At 35.4% G+C, this 19,812-nt stretch overlaps 1 long non-coding RNA gene across 2 annotated transcripts; it reads left to right on the forward strand.

Moving 5' to 3' along the window:
• Window positions 1–4,217: 4,217 nt before the first annotated feature.
• Window positions 4,218–16,218, forward strand: LOC135299272 (uncharacterized). 2 transcript variants are annotated; one of them, XR_010361285.1, is made up of 4 exons: window positions 4,237–4,323; window positions 4,666–12,077; window positions 12,158–12,348; window positions 12,720–16,218. It is a non-coding gene; the product is annotated as an uncharacterized LOC135299272 (long non-coding RNA). The 2 variants fall into 2 exon arrangements; XR_010361284.1 differs by having other exon boundaries at window positions 4,218–12,077.
• The last annotated feature ends 3,594 nt before the right edge of the window (window positions 16,219–19,812 follow it).

Here is a 19,812-nt window from a genome sequence, read left to right on the forward strand (position 1 = left end):
TAAGATAACACATTTCTTGATCTCAAAGCTTAATCATTGGTCCAGCCTCTCTTTTGAATATTACTGTGTTTCAGATATGATACTTAGCATAAATTATTATGATTATTATTTTCTAATATCATTAGGGAATTCAATACAGTCTAGGTAAAATTAAAATCTTAGTCATTCTCAAGACTGAATGAGAACAAATATGTTAAAGAAAAATGCTCCTTTACATTTTAAAGTACACACTGTTAGTAGAAATATTTTAAATTTGCAACCATCATAAGAAACAGAACATTTGAGTATCTTAAATATTTATATTATATATGTAATGAAAAAAGAGTTAAGTGTAGTTCTTAAAATCTTGACATGTATCAATGTAGTTGTACTTAGCATGGTAGTTGGAATCTGCATGGATTAATTTTCTCAAAACTCTCAAAATATTTGCTCAAAAATTCAAGGGAATTTGGCAGACCTAATTTTTTTTTCTGCAATGCTATGAGAATCCCTGTGTACAAAACAAAACAACATATCTTCAATTTGTTTGTTTCCAAAAACAGTCCCAAATGTATCAGTGAACACTTGTTATTCTCTCTCAAAATTGATTTATTTGTCCTTACCAAATGTTTATTTGATTTTGTTTTGTCCTCAGCAAGTTTATTTTCCTAAGACTAATTTCTGCCTAAATTCCCTGACATTATCTAGATGTGCAATTTATCTGCTGGAAGGTAGGGACTTGAGGACAGCTGAATAGTCACAGGAAGATGTTGATTGCACTTTGTCTTTCTAAAGCCATATATATTTTTTGTAGAATCTTCTGTGCAATCAGTTTTGAAATATGTGTTGCATGCCTATATAGGAATAAACAAAACAAATTAAATGAGAGAACCTCTGCCAGAGCACCATACTTTATAGGAGATTGGATGTGGGGCAAAGCTTAGTGCCCTGTGTGTGCAGACAGATTGTATTTTGGAATACAAGAAGAAGCTGACAGGGAAATTTTGAAAGAAAATTATGTAGTAAGAAAAAGGTTTTCTTTATTTCCCCCTTTCTTCTTACTCCCCTTTCTTCAATTTCAAATTTCAGCAAAGTAAATGTCAAAGCTCTGGAATACACCAGGGGGTAGATAATTTCTTGAGTGCTCTATTGCTAAGACTATAGAAGGTTCATGCAAAAGAGAAGAAATGCTGAAAAGGGTAAAATTGTGTTACATTGAAGATCTGCCTTGACTGGAGAAGTTCATTTTACAATCTTCTTTAGAAAAAATAACAAATGAAAAAAAAAATTAAAAACCTGAACAGACTTTCTGTGAGGTTTGCAATTTTCCTAATTCTTCTAACTCTCAGCTTGCTGCTTCAGTTTTCTTTCCAGACTTTACTTCTTCCTCCCTGGCTAGTCAGAGCTATGGTGACAAACCTCAGTGGCTCTGAAGCTCTTCACACCTTCTACTGATGGTTTCTGACACTGGTATAGAAACACCCAAATTGGATTAATGTCTCCCACATGCTACCTACCTCAGGAAAGACTCCTTCATGCTAAGAATATTTTGGAAGACAGTGTTTTTCATTAAAATAATTATGGTATATTTCACAACAAAGTAGCAGGTCACAGATGAAGCATTTTTATTCCAAAAAATTGTCTGGCAGAACAGCTTGTGTGGGTAAAGTAGATCTCACTGAGGGAATTCTCTAGACAAACACCTCTTTGTTTTTGTTTGGTTTGGGTTTGGTTTGGGTTTTAAATTATGAATCTGATATGTCTGTTGGGACAGGTTACAGAAGTCCTAATATTTTTTTAAAAATAAAGAAAAATTTTAACAGGCAATGGAGAGTCTCAGGAAGGTGTCAAAAGGAGAACACATCAGACTCCTGTGTTTGCCACACAATTTATGGCCTCCCCACAGAATAAATCAGGGTTTGTAACAAGTACTGGATTTTTTAGAATGTTAAATAGTATGCAAGGGTGTAGTTTATCCCATGTCATCTTTTCCATCCCCCTACTAATGCATTCCAAGATATTTCATAGCCTCTGGTGTAATCTAAATTCAATAATATTTTACTGCAACAACACTGAAAGAAAGATGCTGTCTTTTCCTTCCTCTATTTTGAAAAAGTCAAGGTGTTATTAATGTAATACAACAAATGTAGACATCAGTTTCTGCTAAAACTAAGAAGACCTAACTCCTTTTCTAGGCAGAGAATTCTGCTTTTGCAGATTTCTCAGACTGCTCCAAATTTCTTCTTGAAAGTCTTGTGTCATATTACTGTGCTGTGTAATATTTCTTCTGCAAGTTTGGGGTGATAAGTCAAGGATCAGAAAAGTTCTGGGATTCTGATGGATTAATGGCACAGAAAAAAAAAAGATAAAAGGACCTCTGGTATTATTATTTTTCTGTATTTTTTGAAATAAAGTGAACATACAAGATGTATCAAGCGGGAGAGGGCTAAAAGCATAGGACAGAAGTAGAACTAAATAGAATTTTGAGTTATGAAAAAGATTAGTGCAATTAAGCAATGGGGAGTGCAATTCACATAGGATTATGGCAATTAAAGTTCTAGTATGCAAAAGGCTTAAAGAAGTAAGGTTATTCAGTCTACAAGTTTTTAAGAATGAGGGGGGAGCAAATAATAGCCCTAATGAAAATCATCGATGGATGGATGGATGGATGGATGGATGGATGGATGGATGGATGGATGGATGGATGGATGGATGGGTGGATGGATAGATGGATTAGATAGATAGATAGATAGATAGATAGATAGATAGATAGATAAATAGATAAATAGATAGATAGATAGATAGATAGACATTTTCTCTGCCCTTGGTGGAAAAGTTCAGTAAGGACAGGTTAGTCACTCAGACAATCTGCCTAGGAAGGTTGGTAAGTCTAGAAATAGATTGAGTGGGTATATTATCAACCTAGTTGCTAGAACTGCTTAAAAAGAAGTTAAGCAAACAAAGTAGAAGATTAAATGGTATAGATGCATGCAGTTGTTTATATTTGACAGATTTATTTTAAAAGAGACATGGTGGGGTGGATAAATTTACTCTGTGGGCCAGGTTGTAGCCAATTTTGTTTTTATGTTTGACCCTTCCTATTGTTGGTCTGAGTTTTCCTGCTGTTAATGCTGAGGTATTGCAATACACATAAAACAGATGCTCTGACCTTCCAGTGAGCTACAGAATGTTCAAACAAGATGTGGTTTTTACCACTATGTAAGTAGGAAAGAAACTGCACTAGAGTCAGTAAAGCAGACTGAAAATCACTTTTGTGTAGTGCCCAAAGGGCTTAGCCTTTGACAGTATATCTTGGGAAAAAAAAAAAAAGGTCGGGTTCTTTTCTTTTGTTTCGAAACATAGGGGAAAATAATTTCTTTTTCAGGGGAACACAAGGAAAATAATATCAGCTGGCAATACCCACATTTTTCACCTTTGTTTCTCTACATAATGTTGAACTCTCTCAAAAAAAAAGGCAAGCTCTTGAAATTATTCTTTGTTCTATTGGAAGAGTATGTTATTCACAGCAGCAGGTCAAATGATATAAGAGTTTGAGTGTTGCAGCTAGAGAAGTTGTGCTGTCCCCACTGTTGTGTTATTTATGAATAGTTTGTAATTCAAACATAGCTGGAGAAGTCTACTGGAACAAAATGTGCATAAACCCAACACATTTTTATAGAGTTCTTTCTTCCCTCTCCACCGTCAGCCCAACTGGTCCTTAACTACAGACAGTTTTATAAGGCAAGGGACAGAAACTTTCCTGAAGGAAGTATCTGTATCCAAATAATTAGACCTTCATGCTATTAAATAAACTAATGTAAAACTTTTCAAGAATTAACCTCTAAATCATTTTTCTCTCCCTTTGCTCTACACCCCAACTGCCATTACACCATTAACCTACCTTGGCATAGCACTGCTCTCTGTTGGTTCCTTGAAGTCCACTTGATCTTTGAATGTTACAATTTACTTTATTGACATATAGAAAAGATTTTTATGATCTAAGGGAATAAATTATTCGGCATGATGCACAAAAATGTGTGAAAAAAATTCTTTTCTGTTTTTTCAAGCAGAATTATGGAGACTTCATAGAGGTCACCATGGAGATTTTCAATTTCATATATATTATGAATAATTTATTATCAAACAGTGAAATAGTTGACTACATATTAAGGCAAACCCCAATCACTAAGTTTTATTTCAGTTTTGTCTGATGTGTCTTTCAGAAAATGGAACTTAAATTCCAAGCACTTCAGTATGCAATGAAAATACAGCTTTTATCGTTCTGTTTTTATAAGACATGCATTATCTATTTTTCCAGTGGACTCCTCATCGTTATGTAGCAAGGTAACTTTTGAATTATCTAACATTTTCTTTTAAAGTCAATGCATGTGTGATCTCTAACTGTGACAGATTCAGTCAATTCATCAGTTATGCTGGACTAGCTTTTCAAGACTAGAAAATTAGCCAGTCTGCTGTTTACCTGATATGGTTATGAACAGAAAGTAAATTTCTCTCAGTAAGTACTGATATAAGGCTTAGTGAAATCTGCTTTGAGAACCCAATTATATATCCTGGCATTCTTGGATCTGCACCATACAAGATTGATCAGATTAATGAGTGGTATGAATCACAAAATGTGCTATGTACATTATAGGATAATGATTTTTTTCATTCCCTTTATCTTAGCTAATTGTTGTTCTACTGTGCTCCTTGTGGGAACAGCTTCCACTGCTTCCTATATTACAGGGAACTTCTGTGGACAGCAGGGGAGAGGTTTGTACAAATCCTACCAAGAACTAAGATGTGCAGCACAGAGGGCCCTGAGGCTTGTGTAAGAAATCTTTGTGTTTCAGCTTGATTCATGATTTTGAGATACATACTTGTTTAAAACCTCCTGGAGACTGACAACATCATGTCTTTAATTAAGAGCTATTGGGAAGATTCAGAAATTTGAATAGATATTTAAATTTCCTATTAAGAGATCACATTATTTTATGCTAGAAAGAGTATCTTCCAAAATAAGAAACTTCTTGATTTTTTCTTTGGCCTGTAAGTCAAATGTTCAAGGCCAGAGGAGACTGAATAGCATTTTCTGAAGTCTAAAATTGCAGCCTTGTTCTCAGGTTAAATTATATATATATATATATATATATATACACATAAGTTTTCTTGTTTTGTTTGGTAGGTTGTAATAAACACAGGTATGCAAAATTCAAGTATCTGCATTTTTTGTTTTTTCAGCCTTGTCAAAATGTAGGTTGCTGCTTTGGTTCAGCTCAACTCAAATGATTTCAGTTACAACTTCCTTTAAATCAAAGGAACATTTTTAGGAACTGAGAGGGAAGTGGCATAAAGTATATTAATTATTTAAACTATTTGTGGGTGTGTTCATCCAGTCTCTTTATTTATTTATTTATTTTTTATTTATTTATGAAAAGGAGTCAGCTTTTTCTTCTTCATGAGAAAGAAACCAAGCCTTGCCATTTGGTTTCTGTTTCATTGTTGGGGGTGGGTGGGTTATTGTTAGTCTGCACTAATGTGCAATAACTTTTTATGGTGATTAGTACTTATTGAGAAAGGGCTGAGAGACAGCACTCTTAAAATGTTTGTCGTCAGCTCTTTCCAGGAGATTATTTTGGCTGAGGTTATCAGGTATACCTGGCAGGGCCTGGGTAGCAACGCTGCAGGTGGCACAGCCTGCTCTGAAATGAAGCCTTGAAGGTGGCAAGCCAAGGCAGAGACACCCTGGGACACTGCAAGTGACCTCAGGCAGGGCAAGAACACAAAGAATCATGGAGCAGTGGATAAAATACAGCAAGCAGGATGATGGAAAAGCAGAAAGAAACCAATCCACACAGAGCTCTGACCTCCTGCACTACCACTCTCCTCCTTGGAGAGACTCAGAGAGCTTGAATGTGGCCACAGAAAAACAGTGCTTGTGAGAATAGGGAAGAGGGAGATGATTCTTTTGTAGGATGCTGGACATCATGTGATTTTGTCTGTGACAATGGGTAAAGAACTTTTTATTTTACTTCAGTTTACCTTGCTGAGACATCCATGTGACATCCCTCTCATTTTTTACCTCATCTTGTTTCCTTATATAAATCCTTATTTGAATCCATAGGGCTCTAAGTCTTCCCTAGGTGTGTTTTTACAAAAGGTTTTTCTTTCTTCAAGTGATGTACATAAAATATCCAGTGTGCACTTTGATTTGCTGCTTCCTATGTGATGATGAATGATCAAACCAGCATTTTTATGATTAAAATTATAATACAAAAAATGCATTTAATTGCAGTGACTTATAAATTTGAGAATATTTTGCCTGAAGATGTTGTTTATGTAGAAAGACACTGTTCATAGGTTAAAGGTTTTAAATGTACTTAAAGTAGCAAATCTGACAGTAGATATCTAAATTAGTTGAATTTTCTTCTCACCCAGTTCTAATAACTGAATGGATTATGCTACTAAAATGCAAATATTCCAGTTAAACTAGAAATCTCACAAGCATTTTGACAATTCTGTTTTATAATGCTATACTATAACAGATAAAGAAAGATTGAACTGTTTGAAGTATTGAGAAATTCCATATTTTTAATCTAGAATTCCCCTCATTTTGGAACTGTACAAGGGAAAAAGTTTTGCTTCTGTTATTGTCATTAGTAATAGCATTCTTATAATTTCTGTTTGCTCATCTTTGTATGGTTCTCCACTCCTTTTCTATTTCAATAAAAGGAGCGCACAATATCATTTTACAGACTCTATCTTGAGGATTTGATTTTAATCATTATTGTAGCAGATTCTGTTCTCGTTTGAACTTTTTAGCTGCACACTGCTTTTCAGAACTTCCTTTGCCATTTGTTTCAAATTACTTTTCTTTTCTAGCTGATAAGCTTTGTTTGTGGTTGACTTTTAACACTTGATTATACCCTGAGCAAAGTCTGAACACTGCTTACTAATTAAGGAGTCAGGCTGACATGTTTCATGAGGAGTATAAGTACATCTGACTTGCATAAAATAGCTAATTGTTTCTGCCCTAAAATTTAATACTCAGGTGCTATTCATATAAACTACACGTGGAAAGCCATGCTGTTTTGATGTCAGTGCCAATGCTATCTAAACAGCTAGAAGTATCTTTTTGCTAGAGGTGCTTATTTTAAAAGAAACCATTACAGATTAAGTAGAGCTGGCAGGAAAAGATAGACACAGGGAAAACTGAGATGGGAGGATGTAACTTTATTGGTTTCGTGGTAGAAAAATAGCTGTGAGAAAAGCTCTATGTTGATATACATTTAGCCTACCTCTATATAACCAGCGCCTTGGGCAAGTTTACTTTCAGTCTAAATTTTAGTGCCTTTTATGGGGAAGGTCTTGTGAGCTTGTTCCCCTACCCCACTGTCAGGAGGGAGCATTGCTGCCAGTAGGCAAGCCAAGCTGGGAGAGTGCTACCAGCCACATCACCAAGACAATTAACTCTCAGGGATGACACAGCTCCACTGTGCTTCAGCCAACAGCTGCCAAGAGTTTGCAATTTCTTGCTAGCAGAGAAGTTCCTGATTTTACTTCTTTTATCTACATCTCAGCGGTAAAGTCAGGAAAATTAACATCCATCCTTACTCAAACATTCACTCTCAAATATCTGAAATCATTGGAGGGTGAGAGCTATTTCTGGAGCAGATCATTATCACTGGATATTTACCATATGAGTCTTTTAGACATCCTTATAATTGCTATATCAGCAGGATGAATTGGTTTCAAAATTGAATGTGTTAGAGCAAGTAGTGAAACCTAAGCACAAGAGAGACATGGCATAATCTCTTAGATTACAGCACAGACATATGAGTTGGAGTGTTCCTGAGGTCTGCTAAACTAGCCGTGCTTGTCAAAGCACCTAATTCTGATTGAGGATATGAGTAGCTTGAGTAGAAATGTTTACCTTAATATTAGTTCAGGACATACAAAATTTGCCTTGGTGCTGTTACGGTCAGTGGTGGAACAGATGACATCCCCTTAGGAAGAACACTAAGTGTTCTTACTTAAGTAAGACATGTCCGTATAATCTAGGCTAAAATAAAGATGTACAAAACTATTGTCTTTTAAATACACTCCATGTAGCTTTCATGAACAAATTCTCTCTTTTCCCTTTATTTCTCTGGTTCCTGATGTTTAAATGATCTGGCAAGCATGATTTCACTAGCAGTGCCTTTTATCCTCAAACACAGCCATGCATCCCAGCTCATTTGACAGTAATTTTCTTTTTCAGGAGTTTAATTCCAATCCACAATCAACAAACTGTATATTGTATTCTCATGGTTGTTAAGAATGCTCCAATTTTTCCTCATAATCTTTCTTTTATCAGTTAAAACTGAGTACTACAGGATTGTTCTTCACAGACTATTATTTCTGGTACTAGAATCCTTCCAGCTAGTTACTACATATAGTACAGATCAATTTTTCTAGACCTGAAGAAGAAGTTACTACTGTATGTTTCCTTACTAGAGAAGGCAATCATCATCATGTAGCAGGTATGTGCTAGACTTTCTTAAGATATAAAACCAGCATAATTTAAAGTCTGTTCATAAGGAAATAGGAACTTCTCAGGGCACTCAACCTGCTCCTGTGCCCTCTCTGACTTTTGACAGAGCTTCTGTAGTCTTCAGGGGGTAATTTGCAGCAAGGAACCATTCATTCACAAATATTAAAATCCAGTTCATTTTAATTACAGGAGCTTTCTGTTCATCTTCAACGTTTTCTTTTAATTTTATGGGGTTTTTTAAGGGTCACCTCCTTGGCCTGTTATTGATAACCAGCTGGGTACTTTTTCTTGTCATGCAAATTTTTTATGTAGAAAACTGTGAAGCTCACTGTTGTGATGAACATACCTAAGCCTGACAAAAGTTAAGATAGTAAAAGGTTAAAGGGGCATAAAATATATTTTTTCCCCAATAAAACCCCTCAATTTTAATTCTTCCCCTGGAGAAGTAAGCTTGCACCAACCCTCATAATCAAGTCCAGATTCATTAGACATTTTCAATAAATGTTTTCTGTGGGATCCTTTGCATACCAATGGTTGCTGTGACAACCATAGTTTGCCCATTCAGGTTATTTTCCCAAAGCACATTAAAAAAATTATCTTTTGCCTCCAAAATTCCACAATATGTTCCGCTCTGAAAGCTGGTATATCTCCTTAATTTTAGACTATTTTATTTCTCTTTACTCTGTTTTTCCTCTAATATCCTACCAACCTGCCAGACATGCCAGGTCTAACACATATTCAATGCAGTTCTACAGCTCTCTCTTTTATAGTCAATTCACCACAGGTAGCCTTGCTAAAAAAGTTTCCTTTCCTAATTTTGGATGTCATTAAATTTGCCAGTTCCAGTAGAGCAGAAACACCCTAACTACCTGGAAAACATGCTTGCTTCTTTGTTCCATTATTTCTTTACAAAGAAGTGGAATTCAATTTGCTTATTTCTGCCTCTGAAATTTATAAAATATTTCAGTATCAGTTGAATTGTCTCCTAATAGGTCTGGTATTTGATGCTTAAATTGATTTGATAGTTTTCATTTAAACACGAGAATAGTGCCACTGTATCATAATAGGCAGCTTTCCAGAAAAGTTTAAGTTTTGGCATATTTCTCTGAATTGTTTTTCACATTTCAAATATGCTTAAATAAGACATGTCACGCTAAAATAAATGTGTACAAAACTATTTTATTTTAAATATAGGGTATGTAGCTTTCATGAACAAAGCCTCTAATAAAATATGAAATGTCAATACCCACTTTTCCACTCTGCTGAACCTAAAAATATTGACAGTTTAGGTTATTCAAGTCTATGACCTTTTGAATTTCCTTTCCCTCACCCCACCCCCAAATGAACACCAACATTTCAAAAGCTCAGGCTTTTATAGGTTTCCTGTTCAGATGAACTTATTATAAATCACCTATACCCACTTGTCTTTCTCTAGCAGGGAATATAACCTGAATTATGCAGTGCTATCAGTGTCTGAAGTGGTCAAGTACATCCTTTGCTTTTCACCATGCAATGAATGTACTTACTATTTCAAGTTTTATCGAATAAATCTCTTCTAATCTGCCTTGCCATTAAATGAGTCTATTCTCTTAAAAGCCTCTAGTGGTGCCAGTTAACCTTCCTACCCTCTAAGGGCTATGGACCTTTCCCTGTCCAAGATTCCCGACAACTCTTTGAACAGAGCTGGTACAAGATGACAGCTCTCAATGTGTTTGCCCCTTCCAGTGGCACACCACTGCACACTGCCTGTCTCTCAGCACCTCCTGCTTGCTGTTCCTGCAGCTGCCCTTCCCTTGGACCTACATGTGCAGTGTGCCCGTGGCAGCTGTTTGCTTTGATCTGCGCTGGCACAGGTTTAACACAGCAATATCCCATAAGTCTAGTGCAAGAGTGGCATTATTACCAGGGGGCTGGAGGAGTCAGATGAGATAAACTAACAGATGCTACTGGAAGCAGAACCTTTTAATACAAAATGCCCATCCTTATACAGCTGTACAGAGAAAGCTTTGCGTAAAACACTTCCACTTCCCACATTGTTTTTTATTCTTGCCTTGGAGCAATTCAGAGGCATGCAGAAGCTTTTTTTTAAATGTTGCATGATGAATAGCATAACTTGGATGCTTCCAGATGATATGAATTATTTTGAAATGCTTGCTTTACAAAATAACATCAAAAGATTATGAACCTTCTGATCATGCCCTGTGTTTAGTTTGCAACAGGAAAAATATTCTAAATATTTCACCACCTTTGTGTGTATGTAATCAACCCTATCTGTTGGCAATAAAATACATTGAATGTATTACATATGAATGTAACTCAGAGCTTCTGCTATGAAACATCTCTTCTATTCCTCTCTATATTACGTGTTCTAGAAATGCAGTGTCCTTATTTGGGGTTGGACTAGATGTTCTTTAAAGGTCCCTTTTAACCCCAACCTTTCAATGATAATTATTACTTTATTTCTTTTCATATTAGCTAAGCTGCTAAGAGTTTCTTTTTACTTTTAACATCATCTTTCTATCCTGCAACATCTTTATCATAATTAGAAAGTTATTTTGCGTTCTTCCCCTACCTAGCACCTCATAATAGCATAATCCTTCATTTTTGTTCTGGCTAGTAAAAATCTGCTGTTAACTAGGGCAACATGCCTCTGACTTCTCTGCTCTAATACATAGAAAACCTTTCATGTGAAATGTAACTTTTTCTTGTCTGTATTTATTCTAACAAGCTTCATTTTTTTCTTTATGAATTATGACATATTAACACCTATTTTCTCATTGAATTAGAGTTATTACACTGCAGAGCTCCCAGTCTGAAAACTATTATAGATTCTACATCAAATCCTACCAGTTATTATGGCTGTAATACTACCACTGTGTATTTCTTGCTGTTACCAGGTATTTTGGGGAAAGCTCTACAAGTTTTTTTAGTGGTTGTTAATAAATTAATCAAACATAATCTTCAAATGAAACTTTACATGCAGATACCTGTGTTTTATGTATTATAGCTCACTTGTGTTCTTCACTGTCTAATCTAAATCCATGTTGTATATTGCAAATTGTACTCACGGGGAGCTGCAGTTTAAGTTATGCTATCCTATACAGCAACAAAAGACTGAAAAAGTCAGCTGAAAAACAGCTCTTCACTAATTGCTGTACAGTTAAACTACAAAAAGCTGTAGCCCCTTAGTAAAATTATTTTTAAAGTGATCATTCTGCTAGTTTAAAAGCTCTAATGATCAACCACAGGCGGATGAGTTCTTCCCAACTGGATTCCCAGATAATAAGATGCAATTGTGTTTTCCTGACCCAGAATTTTACTTTCTATTTCTTTTTTCTCACTGCTATTGGCATATAATTTGGAAGGACTCCAAGAATGTGTTGATCTTTTAGATTTTCTGGTTAGTCATGTTTGCCATTTATTTTTAAATGATAATGTATCATTAATTTTTTGCTTACTTTTTTCTGGCATGCTTCTCAACAAATGAGGAACTGTCCAAAGAAAACATATGGAACAACTTTCTTCACAAATCTGAGGTCTTAAAACACAAGATATTAGCAAATATGTATGTACATTCTAAATTGAAGATTTAATATAAGATGTAGTTACTCACCTTGGTGCGTTGTCTACATTCTCATGCAATAGTGTCTAATGTTTATTGCAGGCTATCTCTTCACTTCAAAATCCAAGACAAAATGTAGAGATTAATAGATAATTTAAGGCTATGTATATATAGTATGAGAAGTCTCTGGAATGTCAAATTTCAGTTCTAGTAAAAAAGAAGTGGCTGAACCTGTGACTTTTGAAACCCACTGGACGCTCTGAAGTGAGAATGGGTAAGTGAATTCAACATTATTAGTGCTGCAATGTGTTTGATTGGACTATCTTAAGACTACACTCCATCAAATTCCCTGCCTAGCATATTATTTTATCCTAATATTCTGCTACTGTACATTTCCATTAAGATGACTGATTAGCCTGCTTAGTACTCAACTATCAGTTTACAAATTATCATCATTACAAAAATGGTTCTACACAGAATTTTTATATAGCAATCAAATATTTTCAATTAACCTACTAGTACCAGTGCAAATACCACAATTTGTTGTTAAATAGATTTGTAACATTATACAGCAAAATGTCTAGAGTAATAATTAAAAAAAAAAAAATATAGTGTATTTTTTAACTATCATTAATATTCTTTCAGTATGGAAAGCCTGAGTTTAACCTCCATTGTCAATCAAATTACCAAAACCAGAAGATATATGGTAGCACAAACAACTTCACAGAATCACAACTGAACCATAAGAGGAATTTCTCCAATCTTTCCAGGAGTCATGGGATCAAGAGTGACAAGTGTATTTTTCTAATGAAAGTTTGCTAAACTTACTCATAAATTATCACTTCCTTTCCACTGAGTAACTTTTTGCAACTACTATTGAATTATTTTGCTTATTGCCTAAACAGTCTGACTGAACATGATCACATTAGCTTCACATTTTTAACTCCTTTTTATAGTTTTGAAATATTAAATTGTTTAAAACGTTTTGAATTACAGGAGGTACTCCACTGACTAGATTTATCAGGAACTAAAAGTCTAGCATGAGATAGCACACTTTGTTGGCTCCTGTTGACTCTGCAATGTAATTTGACAGGAAAGACAAGTGAAGGATCTCCTCTGAGATTTGTGCCACTACATAAGGCAGCCTTGCTGAAATGTGCAAAGGAAAAAACCAAACAAACTTACTTTAAGGCTATTAAATCTGTCAGAAATTTGGTGGGTTGGCTTGAAAGTGACTAAATTGTAACACTTTTTTTTTCAGTTTATATCATCTCACTCTATTCCTCGTCATTTTCCTTGTCAGTTTTAATGCAGATGAAAATAAATTCAGCCAAAACAAGTGTTTTCAATGTTCTCAGAGTGAAATCTTGAATCTATGAATAGAACTAGAGGTTAAAAGTCACCATCATGACTTTCTTTGTGCCTTCTGTTAATAATTTAAATTCCTTAATATATTTATTCTTCATTTAAAGATTTCTAAAAATATTAAGAGACTAGAGGCCTAGGTATTTTTCTTTACATAGTACTACAACTTTAAAAATATTTATTCATTTAAACTAGTTTGGCTTTGGCTTGCAATGTGCACTTTTGTAGTTATAAGCTGAAATTCCAATTAATCTCTTTTATATTGTCCATAAAATCCCTGAAAGAAAGAAATAAATTACTTTTAGCTTTCTTCTCAGTAAACTGATTTTATTGGTTCAGCCCTTCATTTTTTTTCCTTGACTTTTCCTATTATTTTAGATTGTGGTAGAGAACAGAGATCAGGAAAAGTCATTAAAACTAGTCAGAAAGAAAGTGATTATGAAAACCTGACTTAGTTGCTGGATTTTCTTCACTAACATGGGCTTCTAATGAGTGTGTTTAATATGCTTAAAGCTGATGCTGTCACTGCTTCCAGCATCTTTCCACCTGCAATCTGCTATGCAGTCTGAAACAAAATCAAACAGTGTAGACAAGACTTCTTGGAATTTCTTGGAGTGTTATCAAAATGGAAAGAAAGCCTCTTACTAAATTTTACGGAAACCATATATTTAAAGGACCAATGCAGTCTTCATGGGATCTCTTGGATTATTAAAAAGAACCAAAAAAACACCAAAGCAAACAACCAAATGAAAAGCTACAACCTCTGGAGACACACAAGTGGGCAAAAGGATTGTGTTAATACTTTTTAGCTAGTGTATAGCAAAGAAATTAGAGAAGGCAGACATCCTGAAGGAGAATGGAGAGTTTACATTCTCCCTTGAGGATCTTGCAGCAGTGGAGTTGCTGTAAAAAATTATCTTCGTTTTATGGAGGCCTGATCTTTGTGGGATGTTGCTTGGGGAATTAATTAAATATTTTATTTCTATTCTGCTGCTCAGATTCCCCTTCCTTTATTGCCAAATAAGTTAACCTTTGCTACGGTGTTGAACCTCTCATGAGGACATTGCTAGGGGAAGAATTTTAGCTGATTTTTCTTGCCAATTTAGTTGACAGGTATGAGCAGACATAGAACATGGTAAAGGTCCAGAACCAAATTTAATCTACTGATTTAACTTCATTTGCCAGTTAAAAAATTAAGTATGATTTGCCATCTTGAAAGTTGGGACGAATATCTCTTGATGATAGATTACTGAATTGTTTTCCCATTTTGACAGACAGCTAGCCTTGTTGAACTACATGAGGTCCCTCTGGATGCCATCCTTTCCCTCCAGAGCATCAATTGCACCACTCAGTTTGGTGTCACTGGTGAATTTGCTGAGAGTGAAGTCAGTCCCACTGTCCATGATGCTGACACAGATATTTAACACTGCTGGTCCCAGTGCCAGCCCCTGAGGAGCACCACGTGTCACTGATCTCCACTTGGACATTGAGCCATTGGCCACAACTGCTTGATTGTGACCATCCAACCAATTCTTTATCTAGGGAGTGGTCTGTCCATCACATTCCTGTCTCTCCAGTTTAGAGACAAGGAAGTCAATGGGATTTCAAACAGCTCTTGTATTTGAAAGCATAATGACTTTTGTCCCAGACTCTGCTTGCTTCAGAGTTGAGTTTTTCCTCAGAGTTAAAAAAAATTAAGGTATGGTACAATATGCAGTACATGAGCTATAACCATCTCACAGAATTCCTCAGGGCAAAGTTACCTACACAATGCAGGTAAGGGGCTGGGATTTTTTAATTGCTAATTCTTAGAACTTTTCAATTTAACAGAGGGAGGGGGAAAAAACTCTGCTAGTCAACTGTATATGTGCCACCTGGGAATAACTTCAATACACAGCTATATTACCTTCTCCTTCAAATTAAAATCCATTTTGACTTCGTTTGTACTTTTATTTAAACTGAGACAAAAAAAATCCCAGGCTTGTCTCTACTAATGTGTATTTCTTAAAAAAAAAAAAAAATTCAATTCTTATCTAGGAATAGAAAAATATTTGTACATATAACCAGCATAAAAGTCTGAATAGCACAAAGTTTTCCTGTCCAGAAAATCTTATTCTTTCTCTCTTTTTCTCTCTCTCAAGTATGATCTGAGAATTTCATTTCCATAGAATGTGTCTTCACCTGCAGATTTACAGGCAAAATTTTCATGTCCCATGTATTGTTAGAGCAGAATTTATTTTTCTTCAAAAAAAAAAAAATTAAAAAACCAAGAGGTATAGTAATAGGAGATAACCAAGAGATAAATGGTACCACAGGGGGGGGAAAGCACAAAATAGGTCTATAGCAATAGTTTCTGACTGTTATCAGACTGCACTTGAACAGTCTGCTAACAAGCTGGAAAATGAAGAAGGGGCCTGGAGGTCACATCCAACTTCAGCTTTTTACTCTGCAGTGAATGGTCCTGTGGGAACCCATTGGATCTCAAAAGACAGCTGATGGCTCAAAGTGTCAGGTTAAAAATGAGTACAAATATGAAGGCTGGACAAAAGCTCTGAGATCCTGCAAGAGTTGTTTACAGTTGCACAGACATGACACAGAAAAAAAAGATATGTCTTCAAGCCTCCAAACACAAAGGAAATCATAGACCACACACAACTGCAGAAATTCAAGGTAGACACTAATTTTACTTGTAACAATGATGTTTTGCTTCTAGGAGCAATATTTTTTAAACTATGAAACTGCACTTTGTACAGTAACTTCTCCAGTGCAAGGCTGCATACTCAACAGAATAAATTATTTAAATATATAGATTTTTTTTTTTGATGAGTGACTCAAACTAGACATTTCTAGGACTGCCCTGTGGCTGGAATGCTGGTGAAGGCAAGCGAAGCTGTATGAAATTAATTCACTGATCTCTAATTAAAATGGGTAGATAAGGTAACAAAAAGTACTGCTGAATGCTGAATGCCTTGTTCTGTACAGAGATGGTCTCTTAAGTGTCTAGGCGGGGAATTTAGATTTTCAAGCTTTTGTTTTGCTTTTTGTTGCTTTGTTGCTTTGGGATTTTCAAGCTATTTTGAATTCCCCCTTGCCAGGTGACTGACATTGTTTCCAAATACATTCTCCAGCAAATAAAAATTTTGTGCTGGTTTTACATATCATAGAAAGTTATCTACAAGACATATTCAACAGACCCCAGTAAAATAATTATGATAATTTCTTTTGGTGTATGCAAGCAGTTTTGAAAAATTATGCTTAAAAAAAATGAAAATACAGTTCCAATTATTTTGAAAACAGTTACTCTAAATATCTTATTTAGTCTAAGCAATAAAAATTTTTTTTGGTTTTTTTTTTAACGGTTGTTGGAAGGCCTTTGATCCTCACAGAGTATACTTTAATCAGATTGAGACAAGATAGTTGTGATGGGCAGACTTATTTATTTAATGTCAGGAGAGCACAGTGATCTCTGTTCAGCCCCTCAGGTAGCATTACAAAGCAAACATACACTGTAAAGCCAGGGCAGGCATAGCAGCCATGGCAATCCCAATAGCCGCTTACTTTAAATGTTACATTTTTTGAAAGTTGAGAATTAATCTCAAGCTCCAGTAACTGAACAGAAACTGAAGACAACTCTTTTCTTTATGATGAACTCTTTTCTTTATGAACTCTTTTCTTAGCTGATTACAAAGCTAATGGTTTCTTGATATCTGTCAAACAGGAGAAACTTATGCCAAAGTAATTTAGGGCACACCTAAAAAACCCAGACTGAAGCTACTGATACTGTTCAAATGAACATTTTAATTAACATTCTTTCTAGAGCAGCTAACTCAGTTCTCACTAGAGAAGCTAACTCTGTTTTAGACACCCTTTTTCTTCTAATCTTTATTGTCTATATAACAAGCCCTCATGTTGGTCAGAGTTTTGAAGAGACTGAGCCATCTTCTTTAAAAGTGAGCACTCCAAAGCCTTACCAGTTTATCACAATAGGCTTTGAAGGAAAACAAACAAAAACCAAGTAGCACTGAAAGCAGAAAATAAAGACCAGATCTACTAAAAGACAGTGGTATTCTAGAGAGTTTGTAAATAAGTTTTTCCTCTGCCCACTGTGCCCTGAAGATTTCAGTGCATTCCTGGATTTGTTCACTTCCTCTGAATGCTCAGGAAAATTTCCTCAGGGCTATTTCTGGGTTAGACATCCGTGCTTGCAATAGACAAGCTCAGTCACCCTTGGCTTTGCATTCATTCTTCCTCCTCTGACCAGCTTTTAAAAAAGATGCTTTCTCCAATCTGAGGCCTAAACTCTCCTTTTCCTGCTTTGTCTCAGCCAAGCCAGCAAACAGGAAACTTTCTTTTCCATTTCTGAGAAACATCCTTTTTAAACATAGCATGCACTTTCAGCAATACATGTAAATAATTATTCTCAAACCAACCACTTACAGCCTGGAAAGAATAATGTAGGATCTTAGCTTACTGAACACTGTCACAGTTGTTTGTGGATGCCTTTCTGCATTTTTCTTTTGGAAACCAGGAAAATTACAGGGAAAAAGACATTTTTGGGTAAGTCCCACATACTCACATACTAGTCCCACATTTGTTTCAATTTAAATAGTGTTCTGTATCTCTGCTTCATATGCGTGTCACATTCCCAGTGTTAAGCTTCATTAAAGTTATTTTATAGGGTTGACAGAGTTACAAGTTAGTATTTAGTTACAGTAAAATAGGTTTTTTGTCACAAGTAAGAACTACAATGCATATATTTTATTATGTAAACATTGCATGATAAAGTATCTGCGAAAGTGTTCCTTTATGACTTTGATACTTCCAACTGATTACAGCATAGTATTGTGTAGAACCTTTCTTTTTGCTCCATTCTAAAAGTAAAATCAAGTAAATTCTTCCCTGTCTTTCTTACTAAGCTGGTAATGACTAGGAGATAAGATAAATGTAGGTCCTTTCTCTTGAGATTTAACTATAAAGAAATGGGAGAGAGAATATTACATTATCTCAGTATAAAAGTCTTCAGCTGGAAATATTTGGTCCTAGAATGTGGATTATATGCACATTGATATTGAAATCAATTAGATTTATAAGACCAAAAATTGCTACCATTGTATTACCCTGACCTCTGTGCCCATGAGCACACAGGAATGAAATAACAGTCAATCACTTTTGTTTTTTAAGTGAAATACAGCAAAGATTTCTGTTAAATTGTTAGAGCACCTCTCAACAGAGTGCTGAGTCATATGAGTTTATTGGGATGAAGCTGGCAGTAGGTAAATTTACACCTCACAGTCATGAGTGTTGCTTCCTGTGGAAGAACTTCAACTTTCTTAAAATAACTATCAAAGCCATTGAACAATTCTAACTGAAGAGCAAAAAGCAGCCCCTAGCCCCACTTTCACCATGAGAAGTCTACTTTTCATTTGCTACACAGCTGAGAGCAGGGCTCAGTTGAAATCTCATGGTTATGATATATGCTAACCCTGAGGCTGCAGACAAGACCCCAGCCAGTTTCAACTAGCTTTTGCAACTCATATAAATAGATGCAGTCTCTGAACACCTCATGTTATCAGCTATGCTTGGGGTTATATTTACAGTCCATATCCTAACATGCATGTAGAAGACAGCTAGGAGAGCCATATGTTCCAGAGCATTTGTGCCATGTATTTCCATTTACATAAATGGAAAAGGTTGACAGGAAAATCAATTAACTGCAATGGGTTATTTGATTGCATTCTGTTCTGCTGTAGAAATAAATTAAAATATGGATAGTATTATTCATAAACCAACATAGTATTATTCATATAAGCCAACAAAAACACGTAGTTTTCTTTTACATGACTGCTCAAACTTTTTTCTGAAATTTGTTGAGTGTGTTTACTCCAGACACGTGATTTGAGAATCGCATGAAACATAAATGTAAATGAAATTAGCATGTGTTCACCTACCAGTGCACTCTAGTAATTGCATGAAGGATTATTTTATTAAATCATGTTTTTTAGTCAAGCTTCCAAGAGCAGAACATTGATAATAATGTCATTTTTACTTAGAATTACCATTGTGGATGCTGATGATATGCATTTTTGAGTAGCTAATAATTCCTCCCTGTCTTTTCATGACTTAAATTCAGAATAGTATCTGACCTTCTGCTCTATGACTTAGTGTCATTGCAGACACACTACATTTATTTGGCTAGCACATGGTTGTGTGCATTTAGCACCATGTCACTGGAAACCATGAAAGAATTAAATGTCAGACTTCTGAGAACTACAAGAAAGGTTTTCTTCCTGCAGGTCAGAGACTAGAATAAGGTGTCAATCTGACTTAAAGCTTCTTACAAGATTAAAAAAAAAGAAAACTACAGAAAACCTAT

Source organism: Passer domesticus, chromosome 4 (genome assembly GCF_036417665.1).
Source record: "Passer domesticus isolate bPasDom1 chromosome 4, bPasDom1.hap1, whole genome shotgun sequence".
Taxonomy (NCBI): domain Eukaryota; kingdom Metazoa; phylum Chordata; class Aves; order Passeriformes; family Passeridae; genus Passer; species Passer domesticus.